At 40.4% G+C, this 7428-nt stretch overlaps 1 long non-coding RNA gene across 1 annotated transcript; it reads right to left on the bottom strand.

Annotated features, from left to right (window-relative positions):
• Nucleotides 1-1313: 1313 nt before the first annotated feature.
• LOC145792317 (uncharacterized) lies at nt 1314-1964 on the bottom strand. Its single transcript, XR_014331702.1, has 3 exons — nt 1726-1964; nt 1542-1626; nt 1314-1445 (listed from the first exon to the last, which is right to left on the bottom strand). It is a non-coding gene; the product is annotated as an uncharacterized LOC145792317 (long non-coding RNA).
• Between the last annotated feature and the right edge of the window lie 5464 nt (nt 1965-7428).

Below are 7428 nucleotides of genomic sequence, written 5' to 3'. Positions count from 1 at the left end.
GTTTCATGGTTAGCCAGCGGGGCATTGAAGCTAACCCTGAAAAGATCAAGGCCTTGATCGAAATGCAATCACCCAGAACGGTTAAGGAAGTTCAGAGACTCACTGGTCGAGTTGCCGCCCTCAACCGCTTCATTTCCCGCGCAACGGATAAGTGCCTCCCCTTCTTCAAAGTTCTTCGGCAAACTTTTGAATGGACGACCGAGTTCGAAGAGGCCTTTCAACAGTTGAAGCAGTGCATGGCCAACCCCCCCTCCTTTATCAGGCAATCACTGGCGAACCCCTCTTCCTCTACTTAGCCGTTTCAAGCATCGCAGTCAGTGCAACTCTTATCAAAGAAGACGACTCTGTTCAACGGCCGGTCTACTTCATCAGTCGGGCCCTCAGGGGCGCCGAGTAGAATTACCCACTGTTAGAAAAATTGTCCCTGGACTTGGTCATTGCTTCCAGATGACTCCGTCCTTACTTCCAAGCCCATTCCATAGTGGTCCTCACCGACCAACCTTTAAAGAAGGTAATGCAGCAACTAGAGCTCTCTGGAAGACTCATGCAATGGTCAGTGGAACTCAGCCAGTTTGACATCTCCTATCGACCTCAAACAGCCATTAAGGGGCAGGCTGTCGTCGATTTCATCCTGGAGTTCACTAATCCTACCCCAACCACGGCCACTCCACCCCCACCAACCCCTACCGTAGGAATGACAACGGGACGGGGTGGGGCCGGGGACCATACTCCCCGTCCCCGATCCCCAACAGTGAGAAATTCCCCGTCCCCGTCCCCGATCCCCAACGGGGACCCCATATCCCCCCCGGCCCCCGCTCCCGATCGGGGATCGGGTATCCCCGACCCCGTAAATTCCTAGATTATGTTTTTTTTTTCCCGAAAACAATTTTAAACACCCTATTAAGAATCTATACATGTTTTGAAATTAAAAGAACTTTCATCCTATCACAAAGAACTTAAAAAATTCAACATAATCTGTACATGTTTAAAAAAATGCAATCACACACAACTTTCATCCTATCACAAAGAACTTAAAAGATTTAACATAACCTGTCAAAATATACAATCTGTCCAGCAACATCTGCCAATATATACAATCTGCCAAAAATTCAACATAATCTGCCAATATATAATCTGCAAATATATGTCAACAAATTCAATAAATCTGTCCAGCAGCATCTGTCAAATACACAACCCAAACACAAAACATCATGTAGCAACAACATAACAAACAAAACATCTGTCTAGCAGCCCACACACACAAGAAAATTCAACAAGTAGCAAAGATAATAATTAATCCCAAGCACAACTCGCAAGGGATAGGTTACCCAAAAATTGAAATTAAAAAAAAAAAATATCCATTACAACATAAAAAATCAAATCCATTGTTTGTCCAATACCCATACAAACCACACAACTTCCATCATCTCCTTCAACTTGAATTCCTGTTAAATAACAAAAGGAAAAAAAAACAAATAATTAATATTAATAATAAAATGTAAAAAATGTTAACAATTAAAACAAAAAAGATGACAACTAACACAAAAGTGGCACATGACTGATCCGACTCGATTTCATCATTATCATATATAGTTGCATAGCCCACCGATTCCAATGTTGAATTTCCTAAAAAATAAAGAATATAAATTCAGTATTGAAATTATTCCATGGTAATATAAATAATAAAATTTGAAATAATAATATGTAGATTAGATGAAATAATACCTTTCATCTCTGCACCCCACAACCAACTTTGTGCACACATTAATGCTTATAATGTGTTTGGATGAAGTCTACTACGATGTGGACTCACCAACCTTCCACTAGTACTAAATGCTGACTCAGAAGCAACAGTGGATACAGGAATAGCTAAAATGTCCCTAGCTATTGCCTGTATGGTCGGATACTTTGGTCCACTAGCTTTCTACCAATTCAAAACATCAAAACCTGAAGTTCTTGGCAAAACATCATCTTTTGGATAAAGGTCCAACTCTGATATTACATTCTTCATTTTTTTACTTCTCTTTCTACTAATAAACAAATCAAATTCTGAAAGGGTCTATGTAACAATTTCTGGATGAGTAGAAGAGTCACCAACAACATCGGTTTCCATACCAACTCGGTGCTGATACTCTTACAACAAATCATAACAAATATGACGAACCCTATCAACTTCATCTTCAACTTTGTCTCCATAAAGTTTTTCAAAATAAAACTCCAATACACTCATTTTATACCTAGGATCATGTACAACTGCAACTCTAATAACACCATGTATCACTGACCAATATTTATCAAAATTTTCCACCATTTTTGATGTCATTGTTCTAATCACTTCAATTTCACAAGAGAGCCATTGAGATAGTGTCATCCTAATCTCACATAAAGCTGGGAAACAAACATTGGCTGTGGGATACTTTGTACCAAAAAACAACTCAGTGATAGCAAAAAAAATCTTAAACCTCCCACTAATCTCTCTAGCAAACTCTCATTCTTGCTCAGTTGGCACAGTCTTATATTGGGGCTCTCTAATTTTCAACCTAGAAAAGACATCCTTATACAATGAGGCTGTCTGAAGCATCAAGTAGGTTGAATTCCACCTAGTTGCACATTCAAGTCCTAATTTCTAAGTATGTGGAATACGTAATTAGTTGACTGTTTCTTCAAATTTTTCTAGTCTTTTTGGTGTTGCTGTCCAATAAGCTACACTCTCTCGAATTTTCTCCACACCAACTCGTATGACATCCAATCCATCTTTCACTATCAAATTCAAAATATGCGCACAGCAACGCATATGAAACAACGTACCACCCAACAAAAGCGATGAATTACTTAACTTATCCATCAACATGGTAATCATGGCATCATTTGTGGAGCAATTATCAATAGTAACAGTCGAGATTTTTCTCTCAATATTCCAGTCCATCATACACTCAAGCAAAGTATCACAAAGAACTTCTTTTGTGTGTGGACATGGAACATAAATAAACCTAAAATATGATATTTATAAACAAGTATTAATAACATGCAAATTGAACTGAATAAGATACAATTTTTAAATGATTTGCAAATTTACAAAAATATACCTCAAAATGCGACTTTGCAATGTTCATGAATCATCAATAAAGTGTGCGGTGACAGCCATGAATCCTTTCTTTTGATTGCTAGCAGTCCGCATATCAGTCGTGATTGCCACCTTACTTTTATTATGCTCCACCAAACTCAATGTCGTCGCTCTCGCATAATCATAAATCTTTAAAATATCACTCTTTATCGTATTTCGAGAAGGCACTTTAAACAATGGTTGAAGTGTTGTTGAATATCGTTTAAAACCAACATGGTCTACGATAGAGAGGGGATATTCATGCAAGATTATGGCATGTGACAACTCTTTCCTAGCAAAATCTTGATAAAAAATATAAGAATTCATTTTTGGACTCTCTCTACTAAAGTTGTTAGTTAACACTTTTTGCCTCATGTCCATCACTTTTTTCCTAGTACAACTCTTATGGTGATCATGCAAATGCCTAGTTTCATTTTTTGAATCACCTCCAAGATGCTTATTACAATAATTACATATTGCCTTCCACACCCCATTGACTTGTTGTTTTTTAAAATGTTCCCACACCACACTAGGTTTTCTTTTAGTTCCTCCACAAGTAGTATTAGACTCTTCTTCTAAATCAATAACATGTTGATTAGAGAGGGAGACGGTGAGTGAGTAGGTTCTTTTGTTGCTGGCGATGAATGTTGTGACGCGTCACTCTCAAATGGTACTTGAGAGTTAACGGGTACTTCAGAGTTAACTGGTGCTTCAGAGTTAGCATCTGACATTTTTAACCTTTATAAAAATAATATGGATTGAATTAATATTAACAAAGGTAACATAAAAGTAGATTATTGAAACTAAGAAACAAATTAATAATAACTAATAACATGGATTGAATTAATGGAACTGAGAAACAAATTAACTAAACATCAAGTGAGAGCAAAGTGTTTCTGTTCCATAGATTATTTTGCTTTTAGAATGTTAAAGATGAACTTGCTGAAAAGGTGGTTGAAATGGATTACTATTATCTCTTCAGCCTTCTAATTTCATAAGTGATTGTTTAAATTTTTGCCTTTTGCTTTGTGTTTTTGTAGATTGCAAATCAACTTAACCGTGTGGTGGCAAACATAGGAAGAAATCCTTTGAAAGTCTTTGTCTAAGTAAATACCAGTGGAGAAGAATGTGAGTGAGTGATGTATTTTAACAGGTTTAAACTTAGTAGTTTTATCTGACCACTAACCCATTAAACAAGAAATGAAGTATTTTGATTTTTTTAACTTGTTACAGCAAATTATTTGAATGAAGTTAGAGAATTATCATTTTGAAGTTAGAGAATGAAGTTTGAGAATTATTTGAATGAAATTAACAAATTAACAAATTTCAACTTTGAAATTTATTTCTTAAAAGAAGTGAATGATGTAAATTTAAAATTGAAAAAAAATGTCATAACAAATTAACAAATTAATCTTCAAAATTAATTTCAAAATTAACAAATTAACAAATTAATCTTCAAAATTAACAAATTAACAAATTTCAACAAATTAATCTTCAAAATTATGACTAACAAATTAATTTCAACAAATTTCAACAAATGACTAACAGGTTATGGCTAACAAATTATGACTAATAGGTTATGACTAACAAATTTCAACTTTCAACAAATTCGGATAAACTCGGAGTAACAAATATGAACCAAGCAGATGTAGTATAATTAACATAAAATCCATATATAATATAATATATATGCAAGTAAATTACAATATAGAGATAAACACAATTAACCGAATTGCAAATTCCAATTTAACAATAATACATTCAAATTAAACCACAAACAGAGACGAAGATGAAGTCTCGCAATTCATCTCATACATATATGAAGAGAGAGAGAGAGAGAGAGAGAGAGAGAGAGAGAGAGAGAGAAGGGGATTTGTAGTACTGGTGAAGTTGTTGAGCTTGATATTGGCCTGAGCATGGTCAGCGAAGAGATCAGCACTCTTAGGGTCGAGATTAATCGCCTGTGCGTAGAGAAATTTTTTTTTAGATATACTCAATCTCAGATATACAGATCTAAAATAAACAGATCTATATACTCATATATATATATATATATATAATATACATATATGTAAACCCTAGATCCAAATCCCTAGAGAGAGAGAGAGAGATACCTAAACAGAGAGAGCAGCGACGGAGGAGCGTCGGTGAGGGAGGATCGGAGGATCGCCGGTGAGGAGGAAGGCGCGACGGTGACAGATGAAAGAGAGAGGGAGAGACCAGTGGCGAGCGAGAGAGAGAGAGGAGCGCCGTGTGTGAGTGAGAGGCTCGGTGGTGACGGAGGATCGCCGGTGAGGAGGGAGGCGCGGCAGTGACCGATGAAAGAGAGAGGTAGAGACCAGTGGCGAGCGAGAGAGAGAGAGGAGCGCCGTGTGAGTGAGAGGCAGAGGCTGAGTGTGTGTGTGTGTGTGTTTGTGTCTCTGTGTCAAACCCTAAACAAACAAGCATATATATAGCCAGGGATAAAACGATAATTTCACCTCTTGGATTAAGCGGGGCGGGGCCGGGGCCGGGGATCAGGGCCAGGTCCGGGTCTGAAACACCTATCCCCGTCCCCTGCCCAGATATCATCGGGGATGAATTTTTGAATACCATCCCCGGTCCGTAGGGGATATTTTTCGGTGAATAACCACTGAATTCGAGGTCGGGGGGTCGTCACCGTCGGGCCGATTTCAGATTACCATCCCTACCCTACCGAGCTAGAGGACCCTCATTCCTAGACTCTCAATGTCGACGGATCATCCCGCAGAGAAGGAAGCGAGGCTGGCCTCATCCTCACCGCCCTTGAGGGTGGTTATTTCAAATGTGCTCTCCGTTTCTTATTCGATACCAGTAACAATGAGGCCAAATATGAGGCATTGATAGCAGGGCTTCGTTTAGCCAGGGACATCGGTGTCAATCACATCCGGGTGTTCAGCGACTCCCAGCTCATTGTCGGACAAACTACGGGAGAATTCGATGCAAAGGAGGATACAATGCAGGCTTACAGGGATATTGCCCTTCCCCTTGTTCGCCTCTTCAATACTTTCCACATCCAGCACATTTCTCGGACGGAAAACTCAAAGGCAGACGAGATGGCTCAGTTGGCTTCTGCAGACCAGTCCGACCTCAGTCATGGTGTTCGTTTCGAGTACCTAGCCCACCCTGCCATTTCTCCCGATCAACAAGAAGTACAGTTCCTCCAGAATGAGCCCATCCCTTGGGCGTCGGATATCTTTCTATTTTTGACAATGGGAGAACTTCCAGATGACCAACAGCAAGCCGCCAAAGTTAAGGCCAGGTCGTCCAATTACATCCTCGTCAGTGGTGTCTTGTACAAACGTGGTTTTTCACGCCCGTATTTGCGATACCTCAGTCCAGCTCAAGCAACCTATGTGATGCGAGAAATCCATGAGGGTATCTGCGGTAATCATTCAGGCGGCCGGTCCCTAGCCCACAAAATACTTTCCACTGGTTATTTCTGGTCTACCCTCAACCAAGAAGCGACCGACTTCGTACTCAAATGTGATAAATGCCAACGCTTTGCCAACATCTCCCATGCTCCTCCTACTGAGCTGATCACACTTTGCAGTCCCTATCCGTTCGCCAAATGGGGGATCGACTTAGTTGGACCACTTCCCACCGGCCGAGGCCAGACCAAGTTCGCGATTGTCGTCATTGATTATTTTACCAATTGGGTAGAGGCAGAACCCCTTGCCACCATCACCGAACAGAACACAACCAAATTCATCTGGCAGTCGATCATATGCAGGTTTGGCATCCCTCAAGCCATCGTCTCCGACAACGGCAAACAATTCGACAACGCCAAGTACAGGAAGTTCTGTGCAGACCTCCAGATCCAACCCTGTTTCTCCTCCCCAGGTCATCTCCAAGCCAATGGCCAAGTCGAGGTTACCAACCGTTCTCTTCTGAAGATCATCAAAACTAAGCTAGAAGTTGCTAAAGGACTTTGGGCTGAAGAGTTACCGAATGTACTCTGGGCTTACCATACTACCACTCGGACTCTCACTGGGGAGACCCCCTTTCGCTTAACATACGGCACTGAGGCAGTTATCCCAGTGAAAGTCGGTCTGCCTACCCCAAGGGTTTTACATCTGAACCCAGAACTAGCCGAGGAGCTCCGCTGGGCTGACCTTGACCTAATCAAAGAGTTCAGAGAAACCGCTGCTGTCAGACTGGCCTCCTACCAACAGAAAATAAGAACACACTACAACCGCAGAGTCCGACCCAGGAAATTCGCCGTAGGGGACATTGTTTTGCGAGAAGTAACTCTTGCCTCCAAAAATCTGACTGAAGGCAAACTGACAGCCAAATGGGAGGGACCT

This window comes from Camellia sinensis, chromosome 6, assembly GCF_055761805.1.
Source record: "Camellia sinensis isolate YWXY chromosome 6, ASM5576180v1, whole genome shotgun sequence".
NCBI classification, from domain to species: Eukaryota; Viridiplantae; Streptophyta; class Magnoliopsida; order Ericales; family Theaceae; genus Camellia; species Camellia sinensis.
Note: the sequence above shows the minus strand (reverse complement) of the source record. Positions and strands in the feature narration are given on the sequence as shown.